Raw genomic sequence first — 22,175 nt, forward strand, 5'->3', positions numbered from 1 at the left:
AGGAGAGAGTTGTTGTTGAGGAATTCTAGGTAGCGAGTGTAGATAACTCGTTCAAGGAGTTTGGAAAGGAATGGTAGGAGGGATATGGGGCGATAACTAGAAGGTGAGGTGGGGTCGAGAGGGTTTTTTTTAGGATGGGAGAGACATGGGCATGTTTGAAGGCAGAGGGGAAGGAACCAGTGGAGAGTGAGCGGTTGAAGATGGAAGTTAAGGAGGGGAGAAGGGTTGGAGCGAGAGATTTCATGAGATGAGAGGGAATGGGGTCAGAGGCACAGGTGGCCGGAGTAGCACTTGAGAGGAGGGAGGAGAGCTCCTCTGAGGATACTGCTGGGAAGGATGGGAGAGTAGCAGAGAGTGTTGAGAGCCGGGGGGATTGAGAAAGGGGGGAAGAGGCTTTGGGGAGGTCGGACCTGATGGATTTAATTTTGTTAATGAAGTAGGAGGCCAGATCGTTGGGGGTGAGGGAAGGAGGAGGGGGAGGAACTGGGGGCCTGAGAAGGGAGTTGAGTGTACGGAAGAGCTGGTGGGGGTGATGGGCATGGGTGTCAATAAGGGAGGAGAAATAGTTTTGTCTGGCAGAAGAGAGGGCTGAGTTAAGGCAGGAAAGGATAAACTTGAAGTGAACGAGGTTGGCATGGTGTTTAGACTTTCGCCAGCAGCGTTCGGCAGCTCGAGCATAAGAGCGAAGGAGGCGGACAGTGGCCGCTGATCAAAATCAGTGACCTGATCATGACAGCTGATCAAAATCAGCTGAACTATTTAGTTTTTGCAAGGTTGCCCTTTAGATTTGCTTTCTTCTGTACTTACCCTTGAAACACTCAGTATCACCCCTGCCTCAAAACGTTGAATGGATGTAACAGCTAAAAGCAGGAGAGGCCCTGCTGAGGCAATGCTATCCGTGGTGAAAGTTTTCATCCCAAGAAGCATATGGGGGCTTGGTGACATGGACAGGCTTAGGAGGAACCCCTAAAGTAGCTGGCTAATGTAAATGTGGACCACAGAGGCTTCTGGCCCTTGGCCCTGTAGCCTGGCACTGGCACTATGTTGCCTTCTCTTCAGTTGTAGATGGATCCTGTACCTGAAACTCTTGCTTGTACTTTTCAGCATTCTATACCTCCACCACGGATTGGTCGATCAATCAATCGATCAATTGTATTTATGGAGTACTTACTGTGTGCAGAGCACTGTACCAAGCACTCCGTTGCACATCTGGAGACTGCAATGGGCAATATTCAAGGATACCACTAGAAGACATCTGAAAATGTAATCTTGAGAAAACCTCAAGATTAGTTCGATGAAAATGATAGTGAGGCCAAGCAGCTGCAAGAAACAATTAGTAATCAACCTCAAACATGGATCAACCACATGAACTCTCCTGCAAAAAAAAAATAAAGGAAGGAAAAAAAGGCCTGCCAGGACACCACGCATCTGGTAGAAGCCCAACAAAGATGTCAGATGAAGGAGAAGTAGTGATGGATTGGGAAAAGTTGAGAATCCTCAGGTGGGAGCCGACCCCAAGGACAGCAAGACAGCTTATGAAGAGCTTCCCACAGTCTAGGGACTGAAGTCCATTGCCACTAACCCCAACTTAAATGCCAATGAGTCATAATTGCTGACAGATCATGCTGCAGTTCCGGACAGGTGTGTTGAGCACTTCAGTAAAGTTCTCAATTGCCCATCAGCTATCTTGGATACTGTCATAGGTGATCTGGAGCAATTTCCTAAAATTAACCATCTAGCATTTCTGCCAACCATGTCAGAAATTTCAACTGAAGGGTATAAATCGAGCATCAGATGGAAAGATCCCTGGTCCAGATGGCATTCCTGTGGAGGTGTACACGTTCGGCAGGTATAAGTTTGCCAGAAAGCTTACTGATCTGCTGTGCATAATCTGGGAATGGAAAGAAATGCCACAGGCATCATTCAAAGATGCGCATGCTATCCATCTGTCTGAGAGGAAGAGCAATCCTACCTCATGCGATAACCATCATGGGACAGCTCTCCTGGACACTCTAGCCAGAGTAAAGTTGACCCATTTAACTGACCAGCTGGCAGAAAAAACACTTCCTTGAAAGCCAATGCAGCTTTTGATCCAGACACAGTACTGCTCACAGGCTCTTTGCCACTGGACATATTCGGGGAAGATGTAGAGAGAAAAACCAGAACCCTACAGTGAATCACGTTGGCCTGTGGGCCATTCATCTACCCACTCTGTTATAGTGTTACATTGTACTCTAGGAAATGCTTAGTATAGAGCTCTGCATAGAGTAAGTGCTCAATAAATGCCATTGATTGACTGATTGAATCATAAACTCTTATAATATTGGATTTCAGGAGTATTTTTGAAAACTGAATATTTTTGTTACCATCTATCATGTTTCTGGTGAACTGCCACAATGGGAAGATTTCCTTACAGACTTTCTGCAACAATACTTTGGTTACTATGGATGGGAATGTTTTATCTATGCATTTGTGAAACTTCCAGTATCATGGTATCTAAGTGCCCGGGAAATCTGATTAGCCCACGTCATGATTAACTGTATGGGGGGAGGAGAATGTCATAGTTCTCATTCTCTTCTCCATCTCCACTGGAGCCTTTATTGATAGGGAGGTGAAGTGGTAGTCAAATTTTCCATGGGGATATAAAGTCATCTTGTCCATCTGGAGTAATAACCCATTCTCACCCATCAGTCAGAAGAAAGCAGATTCTGCTGGAGCAGCAATAGCAGCAATCCACTGTATTTTTATAACCCAGTTATGCCAATGGTAGCAGAGCCTTCCTCAGTTTTGTGAGGCAAACAGCAAAGCAAATTGGTTTGTGTGACAAGGGCATCCAGATAAATCATTGGGCTAAAGAAAAGAAATGAACCCATGTCTTTGAACGACTTGACAGAACACTGGTCTAATTAGGCCAGAAAAGTTCCCAGTATTTCTTTGGATAGCAACCCGTAGGACCAATTGATCAGGTCTTCGTAGAAGTTTTAATTTCTCTTCCAAAAGAGTTTGGGAAGACTGACCCATTAATAAACAAGAGAGGAAAGACTGTGAGAAGGCCTTCATTGCCCTTAAGGAATACACAATTGCAGGCTATACATCACGTGCCCAGGAACCTACTCTGAAGAATGACATCCTGTCACACTTGAACGCTGCTCAGTATCATCCATGCAGAGAAGTTTCTCAGATATTGAGCCTCGTCCTTAGGAGAGCTGTTGGAACATTGAGGTGATAGCACGTGATGATGAAGACAGATTTTGAACCCTCAATCAATAGTATGTACTGAGTACTATACTAATAGCTTGGGAGAGAATGATAGAGATAAAAGATAGTAAGAACAATTATAGTATTTGTTAAGCACTTACTATGTGCCAAAGCACTGCTCTAAGCACAAAGTAATCAGGTTGTCCCTCATGGGATTCACAGTCTTAATCCTCATTTTACAGATGAGGTAACTGAGGCACAGAGAAGTTAAGGGATTTGTCCAAGGTCACACACAGTAGGTGCAATCCCTGCCTTCAAATATTTCATAATCTAATGAGGACTGAGGCATATCTATTTTGGGGCATTCATTTTCCATAAAGGACATGATGATAATGCCCGGCATTTCTCCCAGGTACTCAAATCATTACAGTTCATTCAGTCGTATTTATTGAGCACTTACTGTGTACAGAGCACTGCACTGAGTGCTTGGAAAGTACAATTCAGCAATACAATGATCTCTCAAATGTGCCTTTACAAATGCCTCAGGAAAATAATGGTGTCAGTTGTTCACCTCAACACAGCTACATCAGGTGGGACAGGAGAGTGGAAAGAGCAACAGTGGGATACCCATTCAGCTGCTGTATGGAGACCTGAAATTGGGAAAATAAAAGGAGAGGGCAGAGGAAGTGGTTTAAGGATATGGTTTAAACAAAGCCTCAGGCAACACTTCATACCAGGTGAAAACTGGGAGGCGGTTGTTGAGGAGAGATCAGCATGGCATATGGCTATTAACAAAGGAGTGGCTCTGTTTGAGCAAAAACTTCATAGGGAAAGAAACGTAAGGAAGCCAAGGAGAAAACAGTAGCAGGCCCTGAAAACATTAAACATAACAGTATAAAGGGACAGGCTCCTTATAAGCACATTGTGTCCAAGACTGTTGGTCCCATAATGGCCATACCAGCCGTCCACCCACTCAGGTGAATTTCATATATAACAGTCCTAGAGGTCTAAATTCAAGGTGACTAGATTTCTTAGGTGGAATGGGGGTGTGGAGTAAAGAGAGAGGCAGAAATGGGGGGAAAGACAGAAAGAGGGACAAAGTGGCGTGGGATCGAGAGGCAGACAAGAAAAGAGGAGGAGAAAGACTGGGAAGGGGGAAAGGGTAAAAGGAGAAGGGAAAGGGGAGAAAAGAAAGAGGAGAAACAGGAGAGAGGGGAGAGGAATGGGAGAAGAGAGAGGTAGAAAGAGAGAGAAAAGAGGAGAGAAACTCCCCCATCACACCACTCCTACTGTCACTACTTGGACTGAAGCACCATCAGCCACCTCAGAAACAGGATCCAGGATAGACAAATTCAACCAATCAGTGGTATTTATTCATCACTTACTGTGTGCAGAGCATTGTACTAAGCTTTTGGGAGAGTATAGCTGGGGATGCAGAAGTGGAGGCCAGCAGTCCTAGCTGAACTGGCTTGTGTTCAGTTGTGATGTTGGGTTCCCCCACTGTTTCCACTTAGTTAGAAGCAGTTGCTGTTCTAGGGCTGCCTGGGTCACTGCTGGGCAGGCATGTGGGTGGCTTGGACAGTCACCTCAGCTGACCTGGCCCATTCTATCAATCGTATTTATTGAGTGCCTACTGTATGAAGGGCACTATACTAAGTGCTTGGGGGAGAAAACAGAGGAAGTCGATTGTATTTCTTAAGCACTTACTGTGTGCAGAGCACTGTACTAAGCCCTTGGGAAAGTACAGTATAACACTATAACAGAAATATTCCCTGCCCACAGTGCATTGACAGTCTGCTGGCCCTCAAGGAGCTTACAATCTACAGACTATTCTAGGACTGATCATGGGAGATTCTGGTATTTATTTGTTCACTCAATCATTTGTTCAGTCATTTCTTCCTGATGTGCTTTCCCACCTTCTTATTTGTCCTTGTTCTTTCTCCTGCTTTTACTGTCTGTAAATTTTTATCTACCTCCCTCATTAAATTGTTTGTTCCTCAGAGGAAGGGAATTCATATCTTGCCACTACTGTACTTTCCTAAGGACTTTAGGAGTTAGTAACAATAATAATAATTGTGGTATTTGTTAAGCGTGTTCTATGTGGTAGGCACTGTATTAAGCACTAGGGTGGATACAAGCAAACTGGGTTGGGCATAGCCCTGTCCCACATGGGGCTCACAGTACAGATGAGGTAACTGAAGCACAGAGAAGTGAAGTGACTTACGCAAAGTCACACAGCAGACAAGTGATGGAGCTGGGATTAGAACCCAGGTCCTTCTGACTCCCAGGCCCATGCTCTCTTCACTAGGCCACGTTGTTTCTAGTTCAGTGCCCAGCACTTAGTGGACATTCAATATATACCACTGGGCTCCTTCCAGAACTTTGATTCTAGTCTAGTTTAAAAGCTACCCTCTAGATTTCTTATGGTATTGGTTAAGCTCTTATTATGTACCAGGCACTGTTCTAAAAGCTGGGGTAGATACAAACTAATCAGGTTGGACACAATTCATGTCCCACATAGGGCTTCCAGTTTAAATCCCCATTTTACAGGTGAGGTAACTGAGGCCCAGAGAAGTGAAGTGACTTGCTCAAGGTAATACAGCAGACAAGTGGCAGAGCCAGAATTAGAACCCAGATCCTTCTAACTCCCAGGCCCATGCTCTATCCACTAGGCCACACTGTTTCTCAAAATGTGTTTCACACCTCCTTCTTAGTCTCCTTTCAACTTAGCCGTGGACCACATCGATGGAGTAGAAATGGACAGTTGCTATGAGTGGCCTCATTTTGGAGGAGCTGTTAAGGCACCCCCGTATGGTCTGCTGTGAGGGAGGGAAGGAAATCGCATAAACTGGGAGAATAGTTATGCATGTGATGGAAGGGTGAGTTGAGGAAATGGATTTGAAAGAGTGGCACGTGGAAAGAGCAAGATTTTGTACAATCCTGCCCCCTCCATCCCTCTTCCCGTTCCTTTGCAGTCCACACCATTTGCCTCTACCACCTAATCCAATTACCCGTCATCAATATCTAACACCTCCCAAGACCCAGTCTCCAACTTTCAGAACTATTTCAACCCCTTTCTCGGTCCCTACACTGATCCTTGGGGATTTCAACATCCACATGGATGTTCCCTTTGACCTTTCCAATGCCCACTTCCTCTCACTCCTCAATTCCACTGACTTCCTGCTCTATTCCACTTTGCCCGCTCACTCAAACTCATCATATATGTTGCCGACTTGTACTTCTCAAATGCTTAGTACAGTGCTCTTTACACAGTAAGCGCTCAATAAATATGATTGAATGAATGAATGAATCTCTACTTGCTGTACAGCTCTAATCTCACCAACTCTGAGATTCCAATCTAACCAAAGCCTCCTCACCCACATTTTCTCCCATACTCTCCCTCCCTGAAAATTATGTTCCCCCACTGAGACCTCCGATCTTTGGACCTATGCAAATTTTCTTGTCATAACGCGCCAACTGATCTTCATACTCAAAGTACCTTCTCTCGACACACAAATCCACAGTCTCAACAGCATTGAACTCAACTTCCTCATTCCCCATCCCACTGCCAGTCTTGAACCACCAACCGACAGCCCTGGATCACCTGCACAGCATGCTTCTGCTGCTCTTGCACATGAGCTGTCGAGAGCTGCTGGCAGAAATCCAGACACCAGGTCGACCTTGTCCTTCTTAAAGCCACCCTCATCTGCTTTAATTTTGCCTTCTACTCCAGCTGGCAATATTATATCTCCATCTTTATTGACTCCCATGCTCACTGTCCTCACCAGTGGTTTCAAACATTTTATTCCCTTGTCAAAGCTCTGTCTCCCTCCCCTCTACTTCTTTCCCTTAGAGACCAATCAATTAATCGCATTTATTGGGTGCTTACTTTGTGCAGAGCACAGTACTAAGCACTTGGGACTGTACGATATAACCGTTGAAGATGGCAGTCAGGGAGGGAATAATAATAATTATAAGGGAGGGAAGAAGGGAGTAGGCAAGTATCTTGACAAGGTGCAAAGGGATGGAGTCGGAAGCACAGGTGGAGTGGGGTAGATTTTGAGAGGAGATGGGAAATTGCCTTGAGATACGATGAGGAAAGATAGGAGAATTGAAGAAGGGGCAGGAGGAGGAAGGGACTGGAGATTAGAAGAGGAGATTTTTAAGGCGGTTTCAATTTTCTCAATAAAATATGTGACTAGATGGAAGGATTGGGGAACAGGAGTGGTGAGAGGGGAGTTCAATGTCGGAAATAACTGGTGAGGGCAATAGGCCTCAATAAGAATGGAGAAGTAATGTTGCTGGGAGGAGGAGAGAGCAGAGTTAAAGCATGTGAGGATGAACTTGAAATGGACAAGGGTGGCCCAATGTCTAGATTTCCATTAGCAGCACTCTGGGGCTCACACACAGGAGTGAAGGAAGAGTACTGTGGAGGTGATGCAGTGCTCTGGGTTAGTGGTACAAATATCAGTGATGGGATAGGGGAGTAAGTGAATTGAGTTCAGTAGAGCAGGTGGTATTGAGGGCATCAATTTGTGTGTCAAGAGATGGTAGCTTGGGTATGGAGACTAAATGGGGCATGATGACTTCAGAAAATTGGTGCGGGTCAAAAAAATTGGAGGTCTCTCAGGGGGAAAAGGAAAGATTTTTGGGAAGGGTATGTGTGGGAGAGAAACAGATGAGGAAGTGGTGGTCTGGTAGAGGGATTTCAGAGCCGTGAGGGTAGAGATGATGAGGTCGAGTGTGTGTCCAAATTGGTGAGTGGGTGAGGTGGGGTGGAGCAGGAGTTCAGTGGAGTTGAGGAGTGAGAGAAAGCGGGCAGTGCAAAGGGCACATGGATATTGAAGGCTCCAAAGATAAATGTAAAGATGGAGAAAGAGAAGCAGAATGATAGAAAGGGATCAAAATGATTTTGAAAGTTGGAAGGGGGGTCGGGCCGGGGGCAGAGGGGGTGGTGGTATACGAATGTAGTGAAGCAGGTTATGATAAGTGCTTGGATCAGCATCGTAGCAGCTTGGATGGGGAAGGAAGGGGTGGATTCTAAAGATGGTGTGATGGTAGAACCAACAGGACTGAATGTGCAGGTTGAATGAGAGAGCTGAGTCAAGGATAACACCAAGGTTATAGGCTTGTGAGACAGGGAGGATGGTGGTGTTGACTACAGGGATGGAGAAAGATTTAGTGTCTCACGATCCTGATCTCTAAGAGGGAAACAATGACAATACTGTGAGAGTTATTCACTAGCGGTGGTCTCCCCACTTTCAAAAAAGTGACATTTCAGGGGGAGTAAGAATTGTAAACTTGATGGCATTCAGGGTATTCTGCTTTGCCATCTGCAACAAAGACTATACTCACTTCAGAACATAGCATGCCCAGTTTCAATATGCAGTGGGTCAAGTTCTGGCATCAGAAGGACCACTTTGGGTGAGATCACTCAGGTGTTCTCAGCTTAGTAGCTTTTCTGAGAGAGAAAAGAAAGAACTGGAAAGTTACCCTTGGCCACCAAGGAAGAGTAAGGAAATTTGCAGTTCTCTTCCCACTTCACCCCGCCCATTAAGGCCCAAGATGATTTGTCTGCATTTCCAGCACAATTCAGTGAGAAGCGTCTCAAGTGAAAGTGCCATCGACTTAAAAATCCTGGCATGAGCAGCAGGAAAGTAGAGGTCAGTCCAGGGACTCCTTGTAGGCAGCTGAACAAAGAATTTTACCTAGTCTCTTTACCCTGTGCAGTAGAGCACATGCCACCCACTTCCACTATAATTTATATATCATAAAGTACTTATTTATTCCTATTAATGTCTGTCTGCCCCTCTAGATTGTAAAATTGTTAGGGGGAGGAAATATGTCTAATTCTATTGTATTGTACTCTCCCAAGCACTTAGTACAATGCTCTGTACATAGTAAGTGTTCAATAAATACCATTGAGTGAGTCCACTCTACCAGAAGTGAGTCTCAGTGGGATCATGTGCTCAAATCCATGGTTTACTTGAGTGGGGCATGTGACATGTGTTTGCCAAAAGCTGAATGAAAAATCTTCTTACCACTGCCTCATCCTTGGAGCTCTGTTAGTCATTTCCTCTGCTCTAAGCGAAGGGCACGAAAGAGAGCATATTGAAGCACTAAACAGTTACTGGCTACAATGTGAGGGCTTGAATTAGGAAATGGCTAAAAAAAAAAATCACAAGCTTTAAATTTAAGGATTTTTTTTTTTTTTTTTTTTTTACCAATTTAGAACATTACAGAACTTTAACCAAAAACATAGGGGGGCAATATAGAAATTTTCCCAATCTTACCTTACCATTTGACTACTTCACAATAGTTTTCTCAGGCCAGACAATCCCAACAAATAAGGGTAAAAATGCAGATTGTGCTGGGTTACAGGGGAGCCTGGTGGTCTGGGCCCCGCTTCCTTCCTCCCTTCCCCCAACACAACAGCTGCGGGGGATGACAGAAGTGGTTTCCCGAACTTTTTAACTGCTGGTTGTCTGGGGCTTTGATAAAAAAAAGTGACAAGAGAGGCCGTGAGAGACCTCTCCCTGTCCGTTGATGTATTTGGTTGATTAGGTTTGGACGCCTACTTGAGTTTGCTCAGGGTTTCATGATTGAAGTTTCCTCAGTCATCTGTACTTTCTCCCTCACATTTGATTTTTATCTTCTTGCGGACAGAGACTTTTACAGCTTCCCTGTAACTTTCACACCTTTAACGGTGCAGCACACATAGCGGTGCAGATTTCTATCCAGAAGGAGAACATTCAAAGCTGTGGGGGTGTCTGGCTGGAGGGGTCAAATATCTAGCTGATGCCTTTGTGAGTGACTAGTATGACAAGTGAATTTTTCTAAGTTCTGGAAGGGACCAATTTCTCCCTAGGAAAGCTTTAGGGGAGAGAGGGGAAATAAGAGGGCAGAAAGGCACGGGAGAGTAGAAAGGAGAAGGCTTGGTGAGGATTCTACCCATTTGCCAATTTGTGTTAAGAAAGTTCCATGTGCAGTAAATTGTGTGTAGTCTACTTTATTTTTCTTCCTCATAATGAACAGTCCATTCACTCACCAAAGTACCCATATGGGTTTCATCTAAGTTCATCTAAAGTACCACTCAATCACTGAGTCATGACCTATACAATTCCACAGATCCTAGCAAGGAGCTATAAAGCACCAATCCTTTCCCTCCGACTTAGACTGTGTACCCCATGTGGGTCAGGAACTGTGTTCAACCTAATTCACTTGTATCTACCCCAGCGCTTAGAACAGTGCTTGACATATAGTAAGCGCTTAACAAATACCATTGAAAAAAATGTGTGAACACTTAATAATGGCCACTGAGGCTTCTCCCAGATTTCTACTTGACTTCAGACTGCAATTAATAATAATAATAATAATAATAATAATAATAATGATAATTGTGATATTTGTTAAGCACTTACTATGTGCCAGGCACTGTACTAAGTGCTGGGGTGGATACAAGCCAATCGGGTTGGACACAGTCCCCATTTTACAGATAACTGAGGCACAGAGAAGTGAAACCACTTGCCCAAGGTCACACAGCAGACATGTGGAGGAGTCAGATTAGATCCTATGATCTTCTGACTCCCCAACCCATGCTCTATCCACTATGCCATGATGCAACTCTGATAGCCATCTTGAAATGCATGCTTTGGAATGCATGCTTTGGCTAAGTGGAGACCAGTGTGACCTAGTGGAAAGAGCTCGAGACTGGGAATCAGAGAACCTGGGTCTAACCCCGGCTCTACCTCTGCCCTGCAGTGTGACTTTGGGCAAGCCACTTAGCCGCTGTGAACCTCAGTTTCCTCATCTGTAAAATGAGGATGCCTTCCTTAGACTGTGGTACAGAGACTATGTCTTAACTGTATCTAATACAGTGCTTGGGCATACAGGATGTATTTAACAAATGCCATTATCGTTACAATAACTCAGCATGAGTCATCACTACAGTCAAAATGAATTGAGTGCCTGTTCAACTGTCTTAAGGATAGTCCTTTCTCTCCTCCTCCCCCAACGTTAAACTTAAAGCCTAGGTATGCAGGTAGCCCTGTATTGGTCCTAGTTGCTGTAGAGGTAGCAACACCTTTTCACAACATCGTAGTGTTCAGTAATGTACTTCCCAAGAGGGCAAAACGCTTGGGAGCAAGAGGTGTACAGTACGTGGAAGTTATTGTCTATTCAGCCGCAAGCACTAGCAGCAAGGTCATCTTTGAACACGAAAGTCAGCTAGGGAATGTGCAAGACAAATAATTGATTGTTGATTTGTGATGATAGTGTCTCCTGAGATTCTTTTTATATATCATTGTTCTTCAAGAGGCTTAATTCATAATAATAATGGTACCAGCGCTTAGTACAGTGCTTTGCACATAGTAAGTGCTTAACAAATGCCATTATTATTATTATTATTATTATTATTACTGAAGCATTTATTCTGCACAAAGCACTGTACTAAGCACTGGGGTAGATATGAAGTCATCAGATTGGACACTTTCCCTGTCCCATATGGGGCTCCCAGTATGAAGGGGATGGAGAAGATGTATTTTATTCCCCTTTTACAGATGGGGAAATTGAGCTACAGAATAGAGTGACTTGCCCAAGGTAACACAACAGGAAAGGGGTGAAGCTGAAATTAGGCAGTAGAGGGAAAAGGGGATACATACATGAGTTAGTGATTAACATCATTCACTAGCCTTCACAAAATTCCTAGGATGCAGGGTCCATTTTTACCATTTTACAGACGAGAAAACTAAGGACCAGAGAGGTGAATAGACCTACCAGATGCTACTCAGTAAGTCAGTAATGTGCCTGGAACAGAATATTGTTGGCCTCCCAAATCAAAGCCCTCAACTTTACTGAAAAATCAATTCACCCCCAAGAAGGAAAAAAAAAAATGTCACATTGAGCTAAAACTTCATTTTGAAATATAAACCTGTTGCATCTTCTCTACAGACCCCCTGTGCCTGAGCAGTTTTCTTCACTGAGCACATTGTGGGGACAGCTTGCAAAACCTCCTGCACTTAATGGCAAATTAATTCCTAAGCATTATTTCCAGCCGCAGTGAGGCAGAGCAACAGAATCTCTCTTTCTTCCCCCTCCAAAAAATAATGAAAAGCAGGAAAAAAAGTGAAATTAGAAAATGCTGCAGTTCCTTATGGGCAGGGAACAGATCTACCAATTCTGATATATAGTACTCTCCCAAGCACTTAGTACAGTGCTCTGCACACAGTAAGTGCTCAATAAATACCACTGATTGATTGTTGAGATGGGAAAACCGTTTCATTTCAGGGTTAAGAAAATGTTGGTTGATAGAAAGCACCTTGCGACTTTTACTAGAAAATGGTACGGGAAGATTCAAAACTTATGATATTTCAAGCTTTTCTCTCTTTCTGTTAAGACAGAAGAAGAATTTTCCCTTAGAGAGGTAATAATACAATTCCCTTGTGGATCCCTCCCTGGATACCACGCAGAAACCATTGCAGAAATCCATATAAACACCATGGAATACCAAGGGAGTCTGGGCTAGAGGCCACAAATATATCTCCCTTTAGCTAAAATTTCCTTAAATGTCTGCCTCCTCAACTTGGCTGTGGAGGGAACGTGTCTACCAATTCTTTTCCATTCTCCCAAACACTTGGTACACTGCTCCACAGACAGTTTTTAATTGATAAATGGGCCTATTTCCAGATCCTCAGGTTAGGACCTTAACTGGCTGCTCTTCACTTTCCCCAGTTTAATAAATGAGAATAATGTCAGAGGTTTTGTAAGGTAGTTGGAGATCACTGGGTTAAAAGCATTTCTTTGGAGAAAGTAGGTATCTTTTCATAGATAAAGCACTCCTGTAAAACCCATTTCAATCTTGTTTTTTCTGAAATCTTTGTATTTTTTAAATTTACAGATTAGGAAGACACTGAACATCACTTCCTGATATAAAATTAATATGTTTATTTTTTATCTAGGCTTATGTCTGCTCCTAAGATACCTCCAGGTGCTTTTAGGACAATTTTAAGGAAGTTAGAAATGAGTTTAAATAATCCTTTTAACCACATTTTTTTTTTCCAGAATTGTGCAATTCTCTGACATTAACCTCCTATTCTTTAGCTTTTCTTGAGCAATGATTAAATTGACATTGGCTTTACTTGGATTTCTGCCTTATCTTTATTAGCAGCATTCCCTATTGGCAGATTCCTGTGTACTGTACATCACAGTGGAACTCAATTCTGAACCCTAATTCTCTGGTTTGGGCTATATTCCAGGGTTCATTCAGTCACAGTTTAATTAATGCCAAAACTACTACACACCAGGATAATTTTAATTAAGAAAACTTGATGGTGACCATGTCCTCCTAGCAGAACAATCTGTTTGGCATTTGAACATTTGCTCCCTGCAGGTATTTAACACACTTTTAAAAAATGTGAACTTTTCAGATTTACAAAGGAGAAGAGAAATTCCCCTGCTAGGTCTTTTGGCCCAAGTTGGCTTGACCATGGACTACATTTTCTGCTAGCTTTGACTGTAGTCACAGCTTGGTTTACCTGGGGAAATGAAGCAGGAGAGTTACAGGAGTTAGTCCTATCCTCAAACATTCTGGACAATAGCGACTGTTTTCCTTAGCTCCAGAGAAGGGCAATAAAAGCATCGAAAATTACAAATGTAGACTGTAATCTTGCAGGGTTCAAAAATGCCTATTCTTCAGTAGATTGTGAGCCCTTTAATTCTACATTCATTATATGCTCCCCAGCACTGAGTACAATACTCTGTATCCAGGTGGGGACTCAATAAATTCTGATGAATGGAAAAAAAGGTATGTACAAGTATGATTTAGAGAGCCAATTTTAATGGGGCAGATTTAAACTGACTAGACAACCTGCATTAGGATCCTAGTCCATCCCCTGAAATACAGCCAGTGAGGTAAGGTCCAGTTTTTGGCTGTGGAGGGAGCAGTTGTGGCTGTAGCTGTGGCTAAGGCAGAGCATCCTCTCTCACAACAGCGAAACAGGAAAGTGCGGTTACGGCAACAGAATCAGCAGAATCAGGACAGGAAGCCACCACCCTTGTGGTGCAGCTTTCTCCTCTGCTATCCTTGCTGCCCTGTTGTCAAGGCTAAGTGGATAGAGCATGGGCCTGGGAGTCAGAAGGTCACGGGTTCTAATCCCAGCCCCGCCACTTGTCTGCTGTGTGGCCTTGGGCAAGTCACTTCGCTTCTCTGGCCCTCAGTTACCTCATTGGGAAAATGGGGATTTAGACTGCGAGCCCCATGCGGAACAGGGACTGCGTCCAACCTGATTTGCTTGTATCCACCCCAGCGCTTAGTACAGTGCCTGGCACACAGTAAGCGCTTAACAAATACCACAATCATTATTATTATTACCGGCTGACCTTTAACTTCCAACCTTATTCCCCTGTAGTCACCAGGGAGGAACCCTTTATTATAGGAGAAATGATGGTGGAAACGAAGTATCAGGAGCGGAGAGCAAGGTGGCCACAGAGGAGACTGCACTCTAGACTGTAAGCTCCTGGTCGGCAGGGACCGTGTCTACCAGCTCTTTTGTACTGTACTCTCCCAACTGCTTAGTACAGTGCTGTGCACACAGTAAGTGCTCAATAAATTCCATTGATTGAGACATTGGTCTCTCCTCACCTGTTGCTGCTACTCACTCTTCCTTAAGGTATATCCACCAGTTTATGTCCACTGCCTTCTCCAGTTAGATAACAAGCTCCTTGGGACACGTATCACATTCCTTCTTTTGTGAGCCTGGGCCTGGGAGTCAGGAGGACCTGGGTTCTAATCCAGGCTCTGCCTCATGTCTGCTGTGTGACCTTGGGCAAGTCACTTCACTTCTCTGTGCCTCAGCTACTTCAACCGTAAAATGGGGATTAAGACTGTGAGCACCATATGGGAAATAGTAAGTGCTTAACAAATACCATTTAAAACAAAACAAAACAAGATAATGGCATCTAAACCTGTGGAACTGGAACAGACAAGCATTAACATGGTGTGGTGGATAGAGCACAGGCCTGAGAGTCAGAAGGTCATGGGTTCTAATCTAGATCCACCACTTCTCTGCTGTGTGATCTTGGGCATGGCATTTCACTTCCCTGGGCCTCAGTTCCTTCATCTGTAAAATGGGGACTGAAACTGTGAGCCTCAAGTGGGACCGGAACTGTGTCTGACACAATTTTCTTGTATCCACCCCAGCGCTTAGTACAATGCCTGGCACACAGTCAGCACTTAATAATACTAATAATAGTAATAATAATAATAATGATGGTATTTGTTAAGCGCTTACTATGTGTCAAGCACTGTTCTAAGCGCTGGGGTAGATACAAAATAATCAGGTTGTCCCACGTGGGGCTCACAGCCTTAATTCCCATTTTACAGATGAGATAACTGAGGCACAGAGAAGTTATCCCAAAGACTTGCCCAAAGTCACACAGCTGATAAGTGGCAGAGCTGGGATTAGAACTCTCGACCTCTGACTCCCAAGCCTGTGCTCTTTCCACTAAGCTACGTTGCTTTTATTATTGTTATTATTATTATTATTCACTAAGATGGATTTAAACAGCCCCTTCTGCTGTAAAGAAAGATCCAATTAGATGCTCCTCTTTGTTTTGGCAGTATCTCCTGTTCAAGTGGAGAAGTACCAAAACAGAAGGGAACAGTAAAATGTAAATTTCCCTCCAACTGTTGCTGCTTCTCCCACCACCACCCCTTAAATTAGGCATATCAAAGCCTCCTATTGGGCAGTGTGACATGGGAGAAGGGTGATGTTGGCCCTGTCAATCCAGTAAATCTTTTAAAAATTAGAACTCTGGATGGGTCCGAGTCTGAGTTTTATTAGGTCTGTCAGACTGGGAAGAGCTGAGCAAGGTTCATGTGGAATTGGGCTTCAAAAATCTGCCCTCTACCTAAGTACCCCAAATTTCATTCTGCATTCACTATACCTTCTCTTAACCTTCTCCCCCTCCCCACATAAAAATAAATCCCTCAGGCTAGGGACACTTGCTCTTACTTGATCAATCGATCAATCAGTAGAATTTATTGAGCACTTGCTGTGTGCAGAGCACTGTACTAAGCACTTGGAAAAGTACAACACAATAGAGTTGGTAGAAAGGATCCGATCCCTGCCCACAAGAAGCTTACAGTCTACAGGGGGAGACAGACAGTAAAATAAATTACAGATAGGAAGAAGCAGCAGAGTGTAGGCATTTGTACATAAATGCTGTGAGGTTAGAGGCGGGAGGAGTTCAAAATGCTTAAGGGGCACAGGCAACACCATCAGCCTTTCTCACAGCCCACCATGTCTGGAGGAATGACTAGATCTCTGTCCTGAAAAAGCAACCTGGATTAGGATCACTTCAAACGGACAACTCCAATTCAGACATTTTCTATCAGGGCAAGATGTTCTCTCTTTTAAAAAAAAATGGTACTTATTAATCAATCAATCAATGGCATTTATTACACACCTATTATGTGCAGAGCACTGTACTAAATTATTGGGGGAGTACAATACAACAGAATTGGCAGGCACGTTTCCTGTCCATAACAAGCTTACAGTCTAGAGGAAGAGCTTACTATGTGCCAGGCACTGTACTAAGTACTGCGGTAGTTACAAGATAGGCTGGACACAGTCCAAGTCCCACATGGAGGTCACAGTCTTAATCCCCATTTTGCAGTCAGTCACTCAACCATATTTATTGCACATTTACTGTGTGCAGAGCACTCTACTAAGCGCTTGGGTGATAATATAACAATATAGCGGACACATTCCCCACCCACAACAAGCTTAACTGAAGTACAGAGACGTGAAGTGACTCGCCCAAGGTCCCACAGCAGATAATTGGCAGAGCCGGGATAAGGACCCTGGTCTTGTGATTCCCAGGCCTGTGCTCTTTCCATTTATCTGATTTGTGGCTTTGGGCAAGTCACTTCACTTCTCTATGCCTCAGTTACCTCATCTGTAAAATGGGGATTGAGACTGTGAGCCCCACTTGGGATAGGGACTGTGTCCAACCCGATTTGCTTGGATCCACCCCAGCACCTAGTACAGTGCCTGGCACATAGTAAGCACTTAAAAAATACCACAATTATCATTGTTATTATATGCCACAATGCTTCACCTCTCTTGACAAATGAAGATATGAGACCAAAAAATGTAGTGAAGGCAATCTTGATTTTCAGAAGAAAAGAAGGAAATTAAAGGCATCTACAGCCAGAATGAGGGTTAGAAGTGGTGTTTACTCATTTATTTGGATTTATATGCTCCCTTTCCTTCAAAGCACCTATATTAAAAAAATAGTTCATGAGGAACCAAAAAATAGACAGGTTTGAAAGCAAGACATGTGTTTATTATTCTGTGTCTAGCCTCAGAAAAAACTAAAGTGTTTTCAGATGGGATTAAACTAATACACATATTTTAGCTTCCCCATTCTGTCATGCAATCCTACCCTTTTCCCCCTGTTGAAAAGGCAGGAGGGAATGTAAATAGGGTGATCCCTCTTGGGGTACAACTCACTTGACTCCACTTTCCATTTATAGTGGATGTGACAAAGTGGATTAACTGCCACAAAAAGCAACAAGGATGTTCCCAGCCCTCCCAGTGTGAACATGCCAGGTGTGCTTTATCCCACATTTTGCCAAAGGCAGGGTGTCATAAGTGCAATCCAGGAAGCTGAACTAGCCTCAGGGACTTCAACAGTTGACTACCAAAGCCTGGTTTCAAGGAAGCAGCATGGCCTAGTGGATAAAGCACAAGCCTGGGAGTCAGAAGGACCTAGGTTCTAATCCCATTTTTGCCACGTCTGCTGTATAACCTTGGGCAAGTCCCTTCACTTCTCTGTGCCTCAGTTACCTCATCTGTAAAATGGGGTTTGAGACTGTGAGCCCCACGAGGGGCAGGGACTGTGTCTAACCTGATTAACTTGTATCTACCCCAGTGCTTAGAACAGTGCTTGACACATAGTAAGTGCCTAACAAGTACCAAGGAAATTATCAAAAAATATCAGGGACAGCCATCTTCTGTGAGGGAATTTTAATAATCAATTTCTCATTTGGGCTAATTCCTTTAGCTGGCCGCCATTTAATTACTGAGGAGGTAAGTAGGACCTTGTAATGGGAAGAGGAAAATCCAGGAAAAGACTTGGTTCCTTGGCACAATTTAGTAAAAGAGAGAATTGTGGTTGGAAAATTAGAACCTCATGATAGAGCATCATCTGGGCTGGGCATCACTAAAATTTTAGAGCTCCCGGGGTAGTCATCCAATTTTTTAGAAGTCGGTCAGATCACCTCATAGCTTTCATTGTAGATAGCAGTAACCACGGAGCAACTTGAAATACGGTTGAAGTGCTTTGGAATGAAACATTATCATCTGGTCCATCCAGTCTAATCCACTGCCTTTTCGCAAAGTCACGCACAAACGATTACAGAAGTTCTCTCTTGGAAACTCAACACATTTTTATTATAAGTTCAAATAGGCACGTCACATTCTTCATGGGTAATTCTCTCAAGAACAGAAATCCTCCGGCAGTAACTAAATCCAAACAAGATTCACAAATTAGCTAAAGTACTGCAGTGGTCCAGCTAGAAGAGAGCTGACACTTTCACTTCCAACTCCAAACTTCTGGTCTAGCATTCACTGAATCAGATTCACCCAGGGCATAAACTACTGCCGGGGGCTGTGTTGATTCTTATTTTAAAAGGGAGACTTTAAATTAAGTGAATGAATTTCACACACTAAACACCCCTCTATTGGTTTTTAAGAGTTAACGTGGCCTCATGGAGTAGGTTATGTGCCGGAAAAATCTGGCTCCTTTGTTAAGGTGAGCTTTAAAAATCAATATTCACCTGCAGCCGCCTCAATCACATATTGAACAAACTTTGTTACAGTGAATGTTGGAAATGACTTTGACAAGGGCCACAGTTCTCATTTTTATTTCAACTGCCAATCAGTGTTCGCTGCAATTAATTTTGTGAGCAGACTAAGCCAACAACTCACTGATGGAGTTGGTCCTTATCTTGGCCCAAGAGAAGAAATGCATATGAGGACCATTTCTAACATTCTGGGGATGGAACCTTTGTTACTTGTGAGAGGAACCCAGGGAATCTATATAAATGCCCAACCTTCTAGAATTGTCATTAGTGTTGCTGCTGAGGGTAAAACCTTATCCATTCCCAACCAAGGACTGCTTTATGTGTAAACTAGTATTTTGCTGTGGCCTTCCTCAAGTCCCTAGTTTAACCTGTGAGTTTTTCATGAGCAAACATGAAAAACACTTGAAAAATGCTACCCTACCCCTTCACCAATTAGTCAGTGGTGTTGACTAAGAGCCTAGTTTGTGGTTTGGTGGGACCGAGAAGGGAGGAAGGTCTATGCAAAAGGAACAGCGTAAGTAAGGGGTTGGGAGCAAGATACACTTGGAAGGTAAGCTCAAGAGTGAAGAATGTGAGCAGAGCTTAGTGAGCAAAAAGAGTGGAAAAGCAAGAAGGAGTGTGGCCTAGTGGAAAGAGCACTGACCTGGGAGTCAGAGAACCTGGGTTTTCACCCTGACTCTACCACTTGCCTGCTGTGTGTCCTTGGGCAAGTCACTTAACCTCTCTGCATCTCAGTTTCCTCGTCTGTAAAATGGGGACTAAATACTTGTTCTCCCACCTACTTAGACTGTGAGCCTCTTGTAGGACAGAGACTGTTTATGATCTGATTCTCTTGTATCTGTCCCAAGTCTTAGTACAGTGTTTGATACATAGTAAGCCATTATCAAATACCTTAGATTCTGTGCCCAAGATGCAGATACTGTATCTACTTCAGCATTTAATACATTGCACTTAATAAATACCATCATTATTATAATCATCATCATGATTATTAGATAGGCACTGAATCCAGTGCTCAGGCGTTTCTGTTCATGCAAGGAGAAGTAGGTAGTCATTAGAGGTTTTGAAGATGGAAGTGATGCATTCTGAAAGGTGTTTTAGGAAAAGAATCCAGGCAACTGAATATAGGAGAGACTGAGAGAGGAGAGGCTCTAGGGATGAGGCAGCAACAGTAGACACTTATACTGGAGTATTTAATCCTCGATTCATTTTCCTAATTTTTTTTTACAGTATTTGTTAAGTTTCTTTGGGCCAGGCAACTGTACTAAGCACCAGGGTAGATACAAGCTAATCAAATTGGACACAGTCCATATCCCACGTGGGTCTCACAGTCTTAATCCCCATTTTACAGATGAGGTAGCTGAGACACAGAGCAGTTAAGTGACTTGCCCAAGGTCACACAGCAGACAATTGGCAGAGCTGGGTTTAGAACTCAGTTCCTCTGACTCCCAGGCTCATGCCCTTTCCACTAGACCATACTGCTTCCCATGAATATTTTGACACATTGTGAGCTCCATGTGGGACAGGGACTGTGCCCCTCCCGATGATCTCGCATCTACCCCAGCATTTAGTACAGTGCTTGGCGCATGGTAAACACTTAAGGAATGCCATAATAAATAAATAATTCGGTTCTGGAAATGAATAACATTCTGGGAAGTTTTTATTTTTTCCAGGATGTTCCTTTCCATAGCTATTTTAAGAAAGCATGAAAAAAGGATAGTTCCATTGGCCTTTGCTCTTCCTGAATAGAACTGCCCCCTTCGTCGTGCCAAGGGAGAATTATTAATATATGTAAAAGAAGTTGGAACCAATTGCCAGCACAGTACCTGTTGAAAGTTTTATGCCTCTTCTGACTGAATCCGTTAGCTTGTCTAAACTCTCTTCCATCATTCCTTGGCTTCTGCACTTTAGAAAATGAGAGACATTTACGTGCTCAGAAAAATGAGAATATGCCACTACATCAATTACAACAGGAAGTGTAGTGAGTAGAGAAAAAAAAAGATTAACCACAGTGAGATCTGTAAAAGTTGACTTCCTGTGGTTTTGCTCAGAAGGTGCAAATTCATGAAAGTGTTCAACCTCCAGGAATGGTCAGCTACTTGTTATAGAAGTGAGAAGCAGTGTGGCCTAGTGAAAACAGCATGGTCCTGGGAGTCAGAGGACCTAGGTTCTAATCCAAGCTCTGCTACTTGTCTGTTGTGTGACCTTGGGCAAGTCACTTAACTTCTCTAGGCCTCAGTTCCCTCATCTGCAGAATGGGGATTCAATACCTGTTCTCCATTCTACTTGAACTGTGAGTAACCATGTGGGATATAATTATTTTGTATCTATCCCAGCGCTTAGTACACTGCTTGGCACATAATAAGTGCTTTACATGAAACAATTATTATTATTATAAGTGGTCAACTTCCTATTTTATTACAGGAAAATTTGTATCCAACTTCATAAATTTCACTAAATAATGAATTTAAAAGCCCAGCAAAAGAATGACAACAATACCATAATAATGAAAATCGTACTAGTTCAGCACATTGTCTGTCAAGCACCGTTCTAAAAGCTGAGGTGGATACAAGATAATCACATTGGACACAGTCTAAAACAGAACTTCTTATCTTCCCACCCAAACCCTGGTCTTCCCGTGCCTTCCCCATCACTGTAATACAATCACTTATCCTATCCTGCCTTGATTACTGTATCAGCCTCCTCGCTGACCTCCCAGTCTCCTGTCTCTCCCCACTCCAGTCCATACTTCGCTCTGCTGCCCGGATCATTTTTCTACAAAAATGTTCAGGACATGATTCCTCTTTCCTCAAGAAACTCCAGTGGTTGCCCATCCACCTCTGCATCAAACAGAAACTCCTCACCATTGGCTTTAAAGCAGTCGATCACCTTGTCCCCCTCCTACTTCACCTGGCTACTCTCCTACTACAATCCAGGCCATACCCATTGCTCCTCTAATGCTAACCTTCTCACTATACCTCGATCACATCTATCTCACTACCGACCTCTCCCCACATCCTGCTCCTGGCCTGGAACACCCCCCCACCCCCAAACCCCGCCCCACATCCGACAGACAATGACTCTCCCCAACTTCAAAGCCTTATTGAAG

At 43.5% G+C, this 22,175-nt stretch overlaps 1 protein-coding gene across 5 annotated transcripts in view; it reads right to left on the minus strand.

Annotated features, from left to right (window-relative positions):
- The window catches only part of PIP5K1B (phosphatidylinositol-4-phosphate 5-kinase type 1 beta), a 353,976-nt gene that overhangs the window by 300,011 nt on the left and 31,790 nt on the right, over window positions 1-22,175 (minus strand). The window contains exon 1 of one of the 5 annotated variants that reach the window (XR_005456605.1): window positions 20,893-20,963. The exons of the other annotated variants lie outside the window; for them this stretch is intronic. The gene's annotated coding sequence lies outside the window, so the exon portion shown is untranslated. Of the gene's footprint in view, window positions 1-20,892; window positions 20,964-22,175 lie in introns of those variants that run through there. 5 annotated transcript variants of the gene reach the window in all.

Source organism: Tachyglossus aculeatus, chromosome X4 (genome assembly GCF_015852505.1).
Source record: "Tachyglossus aculeatus isolate mTacAcu1 chromosome X4, mTacAcu1.pri, whole genome shotgun sequence".
Taxonomy (NCBI): domain Eukaryota; kingdom Metazoa; phylum Chordata; class Mammalia; order Monotremata; family Tachyglossidae; genus Tachyglossus; species Tachyglossus aculeatus.